A 14,577-nucleotide genomic window follows, 5' to 3' on the forward strand; every position below is an offset into this window, starting at 1 on the left:
TCCTCCTCCTCCTCCTCCTCCTCCTCCTCCTCCTTTGGGCTGGGGATGTGACTCAGCTGGTAGAATGTTTGCCTAGCATTCACAAAGCCCTTGTTTGAGCTCCTGCACCTTATAAACTGGGCATGATGGTGCACCTGTAATCCTGCTGCTCTGGGGATGGACGCAGAAGGACTAGATGTTCAAACTGATCCTAGGACTATCAAGTTTGAGACCAGCATAGTCTACAGTGAGACCCTATTATGACATTCTGTTCCTATGGTTAAACCAATTAATAACTTGTCCATAGGTTGATTCTCAGAATTAAAAGTTGCTGCTGGGGCTCTGCCTCTTGTCTGCTGTGCAGGAACATGACATCAGAGAGATCCCCTCCCTCTGCACCAGCAGCAGCAGTGGAGAGAACTGTGCTCAACTGGGCTCAGGAGGGCAGGAGAGTGGGCCCCGCCCCTCCCCTGGGCAGAGTGGTAGAGCTAAACCTGATGGTGGGAACGTGGTGAGCCTGCCCAAGGGTGTGAGTGTGGGAGAGCTGGCCCACAACTTGTCTGTATGAGGGGACTTGAGTGAGGGAGAGATGCCCTCCCTGACCCTCACCCCTCTACCTATGTCAGGCAAGAGGGCTGGCCCTGGGGTCATGAGAGCAGGAGAGCTGGTCCTGCACCTCTCCTGGGCAGCACAGTAGAGCTGGCCCTGGATGTGAGGGTTGCAGTTTAACCAGCTACAAGGGCATGAGCACAGGAGAGCCCACCATGCCTCTTGTCTGCTGGGCAGTGGTGTGGATAAGGGAGAGATGTTCTCTTCTCCCTAATCCCTCACCGTCTATGGCTGGTGGGAGAGCTGGCTCTAGGATCATAATGGGAGGACTGGCCATGTCCCTCACTGGCTGCAGCAGCAGGGTAGAGCTGATCCGGGTTGAAGGGGTTACTGGTGAGCCATCCCTGGGGGCATGAGAGCAGAAGGGCTGGTGGGCTGAACAGCTCAGATCCTCTCGGGCACAGATCCAGGGCTTTGAGTTGGTGCACCCCAACATCTACCCCATCGATAAACTGCTGGAGTCCCTGAAGGGGCCAGACCTTCCGATTCAAAACTATGAGATCTCCATGACATAGGGCAACCAAAGGATATGTGAGAGGCATCCCAGAAAGGTTGCAGTATAGAGAGTGTAGAAGAAGCCAGAGGTCTTGTACAACCAACGAGTCATTGCAGTGAACATGTGCAAGCACAAGAGTATACTGTGGGGCAAAGTGTGACACCACAGCTTCCAAAACGAGACTTTTTCCCTCTGTTATAGCGTGAGAAGGTTGCAAGGGTGGGGACAGGTAGGTGGGACTGGGGTGTATGATGTGAAATTCACAAAGAACCAATAAAAAGTTCGAAACAAACAGAACAAAGAACGAAACAAAAATAAAAACAAAAGAAGGAAATAGAGTTGCTGGTGGTCTGGTTTGTATTGTTGCAATGACACATCCTTTCCTTCTTAATTCCTTTAAATGTTTCTCCTTAAGGTTCTAATATTTCATAGAGATGTCACTTGGTAGGTTCTCTCTCTCTCTCTCTCTCTCTCTTCCTCTCTCTCTCCACCATAAGGTCTCATAGTCCTAGCTGGCTTGGAACACACCCAGGTAGGAAGAGGGATCAGAAGTTGGACTGCTTCAATAAATGCAAATATTTGCTACATTCTTCCATTCTTTATTTCTGATAATATGAAAAATAGAATAATTTTGCTCTAAAAAAGTATTCAACATAGGTATTAAAGGTGAAAATTGGAAACTGACTCAGAGGAACTCTTGGTCTGTGGAGATGACCTGAAGGATGAAAACCTTCTGTGTGGGTTTGAATGATGGGAACCAAGACTGAGGAGTCAGGCAGCTCAGCTCCCATGAAAGGAAAGGGCTGTGGGGGCCTGAGTCCTTTAGCCTAGAGAACGGGTCTGAAGGGGAAAGAGCAGAGGCCCAGTCCTGTTTGGGACAGAGGCCACTGTAAATGGGTGGACACCTTCTCCAGGATGCAGCTGTACTTAATGGGGTCAGGACATGAGGCTGGAGTGAGATGGAGTCACCATGCAGACTCAGGAGGGCAGAGCAGGGTGCTGAGTGGGAGAGTCAGGACACACAGCGATCGAGACTCAGCCAAGGGTGTGGAAGGATCCACCCTAGAGTCACTAGGTCTAGCCCTCATCAGGGAAAGCTGGGAAGGAAAAGCTGCCCTTTCTCACCTTCCCATGGGGACCTCCAAAGGCCTCGGGTGGATTCCACTGCGTGGTTGGCACAGTGTGTGGAAGAGTGACAGGAGTCAAGGACCTGTTAGCAAATACAGGAAGAAGAAGTCCTATCTTCAGCTTTGCAGATATGACTGTGAACTCGGGGAAGAGTTCCTGATGTCTGGGAGCCTCCCTGTTCTGTTCTCTCCCTGGTACTCAACACCCTTTCCTCTCATCTCTGACCTCCTATTGGGCTCTGCCCAGACTCTCGCCTGGCCCCAGAATGCACAATTCTTTCCTGGGATATCTCCTCTGCTTGTCTCAGAGTTCCTGACCCTGTGTTAGTGCCTCAGTTCTCCGTGGGAGCAGCTCAGGGTACCTGTGGTGGGCCCTGAGACAGGGCCGGATGCTTGAGGTGGGCCGAGTCCCGGATAAACAAAGGAGGAGAGAAGTGGCAGACGGTCTCAAGATGCTTTCTCAAGTGTTTGGTTTTGTGTGTGTGTGTGTAGAGGGAAAGAGAGAGGAAAGGGGGAAAGGGGAAAAGGAAGGGGAGGGGAAGAGGCTGTTCCTAACATTAGCTGTGAAGGTACAGTTATTCTCATTTCACAGATGAGGCAACCAGGCCTCCAAGAAGGGAAGTGGTAGGACACAAATGGCCTGTGTTACTTCTCAGGGAGCAGCCATAGGTCAGGGGCCTTGGCCAAGTCCCGTATCATCAGCTTCCACCCTAAGCAGGAGGCCAATGCCTGGGTCATGATCCCTCCCTACGGCCCCTCTGCTGGTCAGGGAGTCTGGGCAGGCCCTGACAAGTGGTTTCCCACCCAGAGCCTTTTATACTCACATAGAGGTTCCCTTTTTTTCTCCCCACACCCCCTTGCTCTGGTCCTTCCTGCTAGAACAGCTCTTCTTTCAAGCTTTCAAACTCCAGGTTTTCCTTTCTTTCCAGGCCCCTCACAGGATAGAGCCGACTCTTAAGCCCTGGGCCTCCACTTTTCCCCCAGTCAATACCCTGCAAGTGCCATGCGATGCTTGCAAAGTGAGGCAGCCTACACACAAGTCCAGGAAGCCCCGTCCTCCCAGCCACCCAGCCTCTGCCTCCTTCCTCCCTCCTCCTGCCCCTCCCAGGGTGGGCTCAAGGCCTTGCCCCAGTGCGGTAAGGTTGTTACAAATGCCCCTGGCCCTCCTCCTGAGGAAGCAGGAAGAGCTCTGGTACAGCTTGCTCCGCACCCGAATCCTGCATGATTGGGTATAGAAGAACAGAGGGCAGGGGCTGGGCAGGCGGGCCTAGAAAGCCATGTCACCAGGCTACCTTTGGGAAGAGGAGGTTTCCTGTGTCTGGCCACCCAGGCCAAGGACCAGCTGTGGAGGAACCACCAGACCTGACTGATAGTCTAGGAGAGGCGTCAACCCTAGACCCATTGCCAAGAAGTCTACACTGCAGACTTTATTTGGTCCTGACTAAGAAACTGCTCTAGGCAGGGTCAGGGTGGGGTAGGTACAAAGGTGAGTGAGATGGACCTTCTCCCCAAGGGAGCTTACACTGAGACATTTACAGAATAACAGAAGTAGCTAATACCCACTGACCTCTTAGTATAGGGCAAGACACTGACCTAAGGCTTTCAAAGGTGTTGAAAACGAAGAAAACATGCTATCCATTTGGCTTCCGAGGATGGGACACAGAGAAATCAAGTCATCTGCCTGAGGTCACACAGTAAGTAAGGTCCAAGAGTGGATCTACACTTCCACATTTCTTCACTTCACCATCACCATATACACCGACCCCAGTGTCATCTGGCATGGCCAGCACATACACCAGCTTCATCCCTACCCTGTGTATGTGTCAGGAGGTTATTAGGTTCTGCCAACTCATTAGATGCCAAGTGTACTTTGGCATAGGCCAATTGTGACAGCCCGTTGCCGCCTGCCACTGGGGCCTCTGTTCCTGTGGGTTTCTGTTGTCATCCTACAGAAACTTCCAGTTCCCCTGACACTCCCATTGGAGCCCAGTAATCATCCTGCCCAGAGCAAAGCCTCAGTTGGGCTTGCAGTTCGGGAGACCTGTAGACGGTGCATTCCTTTCTCCATGTCTCTGAAACATGAGTCAAGGGTTCCTCAGTCTGTGTCATGGAAGTCCCTGAGAGGGGGCTGGTGAGATGGCTCAGTGGTTAAGAGCACCGACTGCTCTTCCAAAGATCCTGAGTTCAAATCCCAGCAACCACATGGAGGCTCACAACCATCCGTAATGAGATCTGATGCCCTCTTCTGGAGTGTCTGAAGACAGCTGAAGACAGCTACAGTGTACTTACATATAATAAATAAATAAATAAATAAATAAATATTAAAAAAAGAAAGTCCTGAGAGTTTAACAACTCTGGATGTACAGAACCATCCTACAGATCCCAATGTAAGTGATGTGGGGTGGAGTCAGGGCATGGGGACTTTTGCACGTGTGAAGTAATCCTGTTTTAGAGATGTTGGGCAAAGCACGGTGGTGCACAGCTTTGATCCTAGCACTTGAGGGGCAGGTGGGTCTCTGAGTTCAAGACTGAGCTGGTCTACATAGCAAGTTCCAGGCCAGCCAAGGTTACACAGTAAGACCATGTCTTAACTAACTAACTAAATAAATAGGCAGGCAGTGGTGGCACATACTTTTGACCCCAGCACTTGGGATGCAAAGGCAAGTTGATCTCTGAGTTCAAGACCAGTCTGGTCTATAGAGTGAGTTCTAGGATAGTCAGGTCTATGCAGAGAAATCCTGTCTTAAAATAACAACAAAACCAAAATATAAAATGTTAGAAGTCTCAGCTGAAGGCAGACTTTGGGAGAAGCAGGAAAAGCTGCTTGTGCTGTGGAGATGGGCAGGCACGAGCCACACATCACAGCTTGACCCCTCATGTGTGAGTTTGGACAAATTAACTTCCACACATCTCAGTTACCTTATCCGTAAAATGGGAGAATAATCCACCTCTAAATAGAGCGCTCCAAGTAAAGGCCTGAGAAGATACATGTTAGAAGAGTGTAATGTGTGGTAGTTGTTAAAATCATTACACATTTGTCTACCCAATGGTTAATTGTTTAAAAAAGATTTGCTGTGTTATTTTAAAGATTTATTTATTTTATGTATATGAGTACACTATAGCTGTACAGATGGTTGTGAGCCATTATGTGGTTGCTAGGAATTGAACTCAGGACCTCTGCTCACTCCGGCCCTGCTCATTCCAGCCCAAAGATTTATTTATTATTATATGTAAGTACACTGTTGCTGTCTTCAGACAAACCAGAAGAAGGCATCAGATCTCATCACGGATGGTTGTGAGTCACCATGTAGTTGCTGGATTTTGAACTCAGGACCTTTGGAAGAGCAGTCAGTGCTCTTAACCACTGATCCATCTTGCCAGCCCTGATTTGTTGTATTTTTAATCATTTGTAATTGAATTATATATGTCTGTGTTGGTATATACACAAGTGAGTGCAGATGCTCTCAGAGGCCAGAAGAGGACACTAGTCCTCCAGAGCTGAAATGACAGGACTTGTGAGCTGCCCAACATGAGTGCTAGGGACTGAATGCTAACCCTCTGGAAGAACATTACAGCCTTAATTGCTGAACCAGCTTTCTAGCCCCTCTGGATTTTTTTTTTTTTTTTAAAGATAGGCTCTGGGCTGGAGAGATGGCTCAGAGGTCAAGAGGACTGGCTGCTGCTCTTCCAGAGGTCCTGAGTTCAATTCCCAGCAACCACATGGTGGCTCACAAGCATCTGTAATGAAATCTAGCGCCCTCTTCTGGTGTGCAGGCACACATGCAGAAGACTACTGTATACATAATGGATAAATAAATCTTAAAAAAAAAAAAAAAAAAAGGATGGGCTCTTGTTCTGTTGCCTAGAGTCTCCTGGGGGCTGTGATTGGTGCATGTCACCCTGCCAAGTTATCAGCATATCTAATATCCTCTCTTGGGGGTGTGATAACTGATGTTCATTGTCATTGTGGCAGCACAGAATCATGTAGGACACACACTGAGAGAAGAGTTTCTAGACTGGGTTAATTGAGGGGGAAGACCCACTCTACATGTGAGTGGTACCATTCCATGGGGTTGGGGTTCTGGACTGAAGCCGCACACGTCTCTCTCTGCTTCCCGGCTGGGGATCCAATGTAGTCAGCTGCCTCGTGCCCCTGCTGCTTGCTGCCCTGCTGCCGCTATGGACCATACCCTTGAACTGTGAACCAAACGAACTTCCTTCCTTAGGTGGCTTTTGTCATATGTTCTGTTGCAGAAAAGTCCTACAGGGGGGCGACAGAGGGCAGCTGTGGTTTCTTCCTGTGCCATTACACATGTGCTCAACCTAACATGCCTTTAATTAAGTTTGGGATAGCATGCAATCTATGGAGTTCAAAATGGACAAGACATCATTTTGCTCTTGTTGAAAGTGGACATTAATCATAGGTACGGCATGGTCAGGGAAATGACAGGAAAGAATTGAACTGAGGTGGCAGGGTTCAGAGTAGAGTGGCTTTAAGAGGGCAGACTCCAGGAATGCAGGAGCATCATGAAATTCGTGTTTTGTATCAGCAAGACTAGGATGGTTTGTCACACAGCAACAGACCTAAAAATGGGGGAGGAGGTATCTGGAGCTGGTTGGAGGATGAGAGACCTCCCTACTGTGGTGACCACCTTGGGGGGGGGCTGTCCTTCCCTCTGCCCACTGACTTCAGAAGCCATCAGAGGGTGGCTACTTCTCTGTAGCACGCTATTCTGAGGAGGACCCCAGAGCCTGCACAAACCTGAAAGGTCACATGTGAAGGTCTGAGATCTTCCCTGAGACTGTTCAAGACACTGAGAGTTGGGCAGGGCTCAGTGGCATTTTCAGGGTCCTGGTGTTGAAAAGGCTGAGGGGCAGTGTACTCCTTGAGCACATTTCACATGTTACCCTTTGCCAGTGCTACTCAGGACTTCACCGGAAGCTACCAGAAGGGTTGTTCCCACTTTCTGGTGACCACACATGGATGGTAGAGCAGGACTTTGGAATACACCCATGACTCAGAATCTAACATCCTTAGCTCTAGGGAGGATCCTAAGGGTGACTGTGCTACTTTTCTTGTTGCTGTGAGAAAGTACCCAAGGAGTGGGGGAAGCAACTAAAGAAAGGGCTTATTTTGGCTCACAGTTAGAGGGTACAGTCCGTCATGGCAGCAGGAGTGTGAGGCAGATGGCTACATTGTGCCCAACATCAGGAAGAAGAAGAAGAAGAAGAAGGAGGAGGAGGAGGAGGAGGAGGAGAGAGAGAGAGAGAGAGAGAGAGAGAGAGAGAGAGAGAGAGAATATGAGGTGAATCCTGGTTCTCTGTTCACAAAGAGCCCTCTAACCTGCACAAATCTGAAAGGTCACACGCGAAGGTCTGGGATCTTCCCGGAAGCTGTCCCAGATACTACAGCAATGGTCAGAGAAGAGCGAACCTCACTAGCCAGTTTCTCCTCAGCGATTTTTTTTTTAAGTCCTGGATCCCAGCCCGTGGACCATTGCTGTGCACATCTCGGGCGGATCTCCCCAAAGCTCTGGAAACACAATCTAGAAATTCCTATCGGCATACCCAGAGGTTTATCTCCTGAATGACTGATTGTAAATCCAGCCTCATTGACAGTATTGGCTGTCACAGTGACTTAGGGCTGGAGGCTCTAGGTGGCTGTCCTTAAAATGCTTCTGGTCTTGAATGGAGGCCATTGAACTTCAGTTTTGTTTCCAGCCACCAACGCTACCACTGATATTTTCTCCTTCGGCGTTTGCAAAAGAAAGGGAGAATCAACTCCCAAGTCCTTCATTAAGACAGGCTTAATGGTGACACACGGACTAAACTCAAGAATGGTGCCAGGGTTTGTGTGGTGGTAGGGCAAAGGTGGGCAATCTTCAAGCTGGGCCGGGGATGAATGGGGCACATGAGAGCTTCCTACCCTTGTGTGAGCGAGGTCTCCAGAGAATCTGTGGGGTCAGGGACCGGGGAGTTGGGGTAGTGGGACTCCCTCTGGGTGTGCGTGGGTGGGGACGAAGGGCAGAGAAATACTGTTTTCTGGGCAGTTGTGCTGAGCTGTGAAGCCCGTCGATCATTAGCTTACTCAAGTTGATTCGCTCCAGGTGGCACAGCATGTGAGAGACAGGGTGGCAAGGGACAAGGGAACCTGCTGGTCCCCTGAGCATCAAAGTGCTCACCTCGGGGCGGTCCCGCGGGGGTTCCAGCAGGGGGCGCCCCGAGCTCCGGGCCGAGTGTCCGGGCGCGCCTCCAGCCGGCGCCTGGGACGGGGCTGGCCGCTCCGCCCCCTCGGCTCCTCGGCGGCTCTGCGAGCGGACGCCGGGCGCAGGGAGCAGAGCAGAGCCGAGCGCCGCGCACCCCGCCGCGCCCCGGTTCACGTCCAGCCCTCCGCACATGCAGCGCAGCCTCTCGCCGTGAGTAACGCCCAGACCGCGGGATTCGACGGCAGCAGGGGCTGGGGTGGCCGGGCATTGCCTGTCTAGGATATGGCCGTTCTGTGGTTTGTGCGCTGGGACGGCACCGGAGGCCAGTCTGCAGGCTGCTACCTCGGGGTGCCTCCTAAGCTTGACACTCTGGTCCCAGAGACGGGATGGGGGAAGACGGACAGAGGCCTGGCATCTGGGCAGGAGAATGGAGACAACCATGCATCAAGTTTGGCCTCCTCAAAAGGGGACCAGTCCCCGGTAGGAGAGAGACGAGTCCAGCCTCTGTGGGCTCACACCTCCTCCTCCCCGCATTGGCCCGGGAGGTTGCTTCCTGCGAAATGAACCTCCAGTGTGGCCTAACAGCTGCGGGCAGGTGGAGGGACACTCCCTGGTTCCCTGTCATCTAAAGGCAGCTGGGGGCCGCTCTTTTGGTTTCTGACACTAGTTCCCAACTAACTGTCTTGGCATCCTAGGGGAATTTTGTTGACTAAAAGCGGCTGGTACCTTGACTGCTTCAGAGTTGAGTTCAAAGCCCTCCCTGTTTTCTCCCCACCTGCCTGCTGTTAAGTTTTTGGCATCTAAAGTCATAGTATTGATAGACCAGTTGCTGTCTTTCGGAGGCTTGAGTGAAGTGTCAGGAATGGGTGGGTATCTGTTGTCCTGGGACAACAAACTACCTGCTGGCGGGAATAAACCAGCCAACCCCGACAGCTCTCGAGCCTTCCATCCTGTTAGACGTGGGGGGCAAACAATCCAGCTGCCCAAAGAAGCTGAACCTTTTGTCAAAAGACTGAGTTTTTCTCATGTCAACTCAGGGAGGTGGCTGACCTTCTGAGCCCCAACATCCTTATCAGGGATCGTCCAAAGGGGTTCTGTGATGCTAGAGTCTCCTCCCTTCTGCTGGCACTGCTGGCAGTTTCCCCAGACCTGAGTCTGAGGATTCTTCGTGTGTGTGTGTGTGTGTGTGTGTGTGTGTGCCTGTGCATGCGTGTGCCTGTGTGTGTGTGTATGTGTGTGTGTGCGCGCACACACGCTCACGCACATGTGTTCCAAACCACTGCCTATCCCTGCCAAACCTGGGCACCTTCTCCTTGGAACTGTTCTCCCAGAAGCCACTGGCTTTCCAGTCCTGAGCCATCCTTGGAGGTGTTGTGTGGGTATCAAGAGAAGCCCTGGGAAGTTTGATGGCCTAGCTGTGCCATGGTGGAAGGTCTCTTTCCATCCCTGGACCTCAAATTTCTCCTTTTGTTCAAACAAGTGACTTAGACCGGATCCCAGTGGGTTCAGACTTTTGTTTCGATGTTATGTTAAGTTTTTACCCCAAACTCCGGTCCACAGCAAGGATACCGTGGGATGGGGGTGCGCTGGCCGGCTTCCTCAGCCTGCTGTCCCTGGAAGAGAGTAAACTGGAAAGGTATCTGTGGGGTCCCTTTCTGTGGGGTCCCAGGAGGTCTGTGTTACCTCCTAGAGTGTCACTTGGCATTAAGGCCATAGGTAGGAAGGAGAATTCCCAGGGCCCCCTTGAGAGAAATGTGGATGTCCAGATGTGTGTCATCTTTGGAAGGTAGCCTGAGTCATGTGCCTTGCCTCTGATATGTGGTTTTCAGCTTCTCAGTGGTTATAATTCTACCTTCGAGTTGCTGCACTTGACTCTGAGAATTTATCAATTTAAGTGAGAATTCATCTTGTGGGGGTGTGATGGAAGGGTGGTGAGCTGCCACAGGTGTTTGATTTTGCATGGAGTATCTGAGCTGTAGCCATGAGAAAGAAGGCTGGGCCCTAACTGGAAATCACCATCTTATATTACCTTATAGTACTTGCTTTTATTAGCTACTCCCTAGGGGACAGAGGTGAGAATGTTACACCCTTTGCCTTAGTGAGGCTCCAAAAGCATCTCACATATGTCATCTTACTTATAAAAAAGATCTTTGTTAGGAGATGACCCAGTAGTTAAGAGCACTGGCTGCTCTTCCAGAGGACCTGGGTTCAGTGTTCAGCACCAACATGGTGGCTCACGATCATCTGTAACTTCAGTTCAGAGGGTGTGATGCCCTCTTCTGGCCTCTTTGGGCACTGCAGACATGTGGCGCCTAGACACACATGCAGGCAAAACAACCATATACATACAGAGAAATAACTCTACAAAAACAGTCTAAAAAAATAAAGTAGGGGGCTGGTGAGATGGCTCAGTGGGTAAGAGCACCCGACTGCTCTTCCGAAGGTCTGGAGTTCAAATCCCAGCAACCACATGGTGGCTCACAACCATCCGTAACAAGATCTGACTCCCTCTTCTGGAGTGTCTGAGGACAGCTACAGTGTACTTACATATAATAAATAAATAAATCTTAAAAAAAAAAAAAAGTAGATTTTAGTTTACTCCATGCCTCTCAGCCCAGGATCTCATATATCTAAGGCTGATCTTGCAAACGTTATGTAGATGAGGATGACTTTGGCCTTCTGGCTCCCCTGACTCTGGAGAACTGAGATTATAGCTATGAACCACCCTACCTAGTTTATGGAGTGCTGAAGATCAAAGCCAAGGTTGCTTTGTGTCTGCTAGGCAAGTACTCTATAGACTGAGCTGTAGCCCCAACACCTATTTTGTTTTTTTCCTTGGAGACAGGGTCTTTCCCGATAGCCCGCACTGGCCTGAAACTCAAGGCACATCTTGAGTGCTGGGATTACAGGTGCTTGCCAACCATACCCAGTGCATAGTTGTTGCTAGGGCTTTCTATAAACCCAGACAACTGAGATATCCCCTCTGCCCTGTGGATAAGTCTTCTCCAAATTGAATCAAACAGCGTAAGATCTTTTTGTGGGACTGGTTTCTTTGGTTCTTCGTGCTTCGTGCTCTGCCCTATTGTATAGTGACTCCCTTGTTCTACTGATGGGCATTTGGTTGGTTTCGATTTTTAGTGGTTGTTAGTAGTTTAGTTGATGCTACATGGACCATTCTGGAAAACAGCTGCATGTGTTTCTCACAGTACGTTCGCAGAGATGGTTCCACAGTATTCAGAGTGATGTTTCCAAGTGTGTACGGCCTGGCAGTGTCTCAGTGTTCTGGTTGCTCTACACACTCACCCGCAGCACAGTGGCTAGGGCTGTTTTCCATGGATGTTAGCTTGAAGCCCAGAAAACTTGTGCTCCGCTAAGGGCAATGTGGTCATAAGTAACGGAACTGGGATTTGAATCCAAGCCTGTGCGACTGCTTCCCTCTCTTTTTTTCAAAATTCATTTTTATTTTCTGTGTATGAGTGTTTTGTATGTATGTGTTCTGTATGTATGTCTGCCACATTTGTGCCTGGTGCTCATGGAGGCCAGAAGAGGGTGCCAGTTCCCCTGAAATCTCAATTTCAGATGGCTGGGAGCCATCCATCATGTGGATGCTGGGAATCGAACCCAGGTCTTCTGCAAGAGCAGTCAGTGTCCTTAACCATGGAGCCATCTCTCCAGTCTCCTTGTCTTTCCTTTTGAGACAGTCACAGACCTGTGAACCAGAATGAGAAAATTCTAACCTAAAAATTCTATTAGGAAAATTTTTCTAGAATTTGAAGAGGGGAGGAACAGGGTGGTGGAGCTTCGCGGAGAAAGTGGCACTGGGGTTTCTAGACCCTAAGAGCATGGGGCAGCCGTCCACTGGGCTCCCATGGCAGGATGAACCATGTGGGCAGGAATAGTCCTCTGTGACTGTAGTGTATGATATGTGGAATGGGGAGTTGATCTGTGATTGAGTCCTTGTGCCCTCCACGCTACCCCTGGCCATGTCTGGGGGAAACTGGGGGCTTCTCTGAGTCCAGCTCAGCCCCGATTGGCAAATGGAGCTGGCCTCTCATCAAAGGGAAGCTCATAGCTCTCCTGGGACCATGCTTCGTGTTCCTGCCAACAAAATTTGGGGTGGGGGAGGGTTCTGCTTTTATCTATCTGTGGGGATTGGTGCCCTTCCCCGAGAGCCGATGAATGGTTTGTTTGGAATGAGTGTCGGTTTCAGGAGGCTTGCGGGGGATATTGAAAGTGAAGACAGGTTCAGCTTCTGATCCTGGTTGAGTCAACCTTGCTAAGAGGATGCCGAAACCTGTTCCTGAGAAGGGAACGTGAATGTCTCCATGGCCATGGGAAGCAGAGACACAGTGGCCTGGGCTATGACAGTGAAACCATCCTCCCCTTACTTGTATGGTACCTTACATCCCACCCCCCAACCCCTGCCCCAGTGACTCCCATGCTGGTGTGTGAAGTAGATGCTAGGAATTATAGGGGTGTATCTGTTTACAGACGAGGATGAGAAAGAGTGCCAGCCTGCTGTGGGTTACAGGGATAAGCCACATCAACCTAGTCCTGTGTCTAGGCTTGCTCATTTTAGTATCTGTGCACACTCGGGCCCTCCCTGAGTACACAGTGGGCATGAAGAAGGAGAATACATGAAGGGTCATGGGTGCCCACAGGCAGGTGACCCTGAAAGTGAGATCTGGGAACCAGGTCAGCTCTGTCTAAGGGTCTCAAGGGTATGTGTGCTTTGGCAGAAGGAGGGGACATTTTGGCAATGGGGCTCTGGTTTGTGAGAAGGAGAAATGTATAACATCCATTGACATCTGCAAGAACCCCAGTGTCTTGATGTTGGTGAGACCTATCCTATGTGACGGTCCCTCTAAACCTAGAGAGGAGAGTTTTTCAGGGTCGCAGAACTGAGCATGGTTAGCATTTGGTTGGCAGGCAGAAGAAAGGCTGTCCATGCTAATCAAAATAGGCTAAGGAGACCTTTGCTAAGGATCCTTGAGTGACCCATCCATCTGCAAGTGGTCCTATCTCTGTAATGGGGCCCTGCCCGCAGGGTGCTGTCCTTTGGGAAGGAGATCACAGGGGGAGTTACAAGCACCACAGTAAGGGTTCCCTGTGGCACAAACTGCCCCGTGTCTTTTGCTGAGTTGCCCTGCGCAGGCAGAGATAGCCATGTTCCACAGATGAAGAAACAGGGTTCCTTTGCCAAGTGATGAGGTCACCGAGCTGGATGTGGGTAACGCTGGAACCAGCACCCGAGGCTCCTGACTCCTGGTGCTGTTTTAATTTGTCACACCATCCCCACCCATGTTCCCTAGGAGGTGATGAGTGAACATTTACCAATCCGTTCAGACTCGCCGTCGGGTGGCAGTGCCCCCAAGGAAGCTGAGGTCATGATAATCCCTTGTCTTTCCTCAGGACCTAATCACTTACAAAACAGTTTGATGATTTCATATTGATTTTTACAGTATTAGCCCAATTTTACAGATGGGAGAACACAATGTCTGGTAACTTAAATGGTTTACCCAAACAAAACTGGGCCTTCCGTGCTGGGCAAATAGTCTACCCCTGAGCTGTATCACCATATTTTGGCTTTAGAAATATTATTATTTTATGTGTAGAGGTGTTTTGCTTGCATGAGTATCTGCATATCACAGTGCTAGGTGAGGCCAGAAGAGGGCGTCAGATCCCCTGGAACTGGAGTTATATGTGACTGTGGCCCACTATGTAGGTGCTGGGAATGAAACCTGAGTTCTCTGGAAGAGCAGCAAGTGCTCATAACCACTGAGCCTTCTCTCCAGCCCAGCTCTTGATTTTTTGAGACAGGGTTTCACTGTTTTGTCCAGACTGGCTTTGAGTCCTTAATCCCTCTGCCTCTCAGTTACGGGGTCATAGACTCCCGACTGCAGACACCTCTTGTCCAAGTAAAGGTGAACTTAGTAAGAACAAGTAGCTGAACTTCCCGAGGTTCTGTTTCTCCGTGAACTTCAGACAGATCTGAACAAGCAGGAAGGGCTCTTTTTCTGTTTCATTCAGAAATAGGAAACAGGTGTGGTGGTACATGCTTGTGATGTCAGCACTGGAGATGCTGAGGCAGGAGAATTACTACAAATTTGAGGCCAGCTAATGAATTGTAGATCAACAGACTCATAGCAAGATATCGTGT

The 14,577-nt window shown here is 50.0% G+C and overlaps 1 protein-coding gene across 1 annotated transcript in view; it reads left to right on the top strand.

Moving 5' to 3' along the window:
• The first annotated feature begins 8,518 nt into the window (after positions 1-8,518).
• Positions 8,519-14,577, top strand: part of Dapk2 (death associated protein kinase 2) — a 114,449-nt gene continuing 108,390 nt past the window's right edge. The window contains exon 1 of the mRNA XM_021207281.1: positions 8,519-8,627. The gene's annotated coding sequence lies outside the window, so the exon portion shown is untranslated. The remainder of the gene's footprint in view (positions 8,628-14,577) is intronic.

The sequence above is a fragment of the Mus pahari genome, chromosome 10 (genome assembly GCF_900095145.1).
Source record: "Mus pahari chromosome 10, PAHARI_EIJ_v1.1, whole genome shotgun sequence".
Classification (NCBI taxonomy): domain Eukaryota; kingdom Metazoa; phylum Chordata; class Mammalia; order Rodentia; family Muridae; genus Mus; species Mus pahari.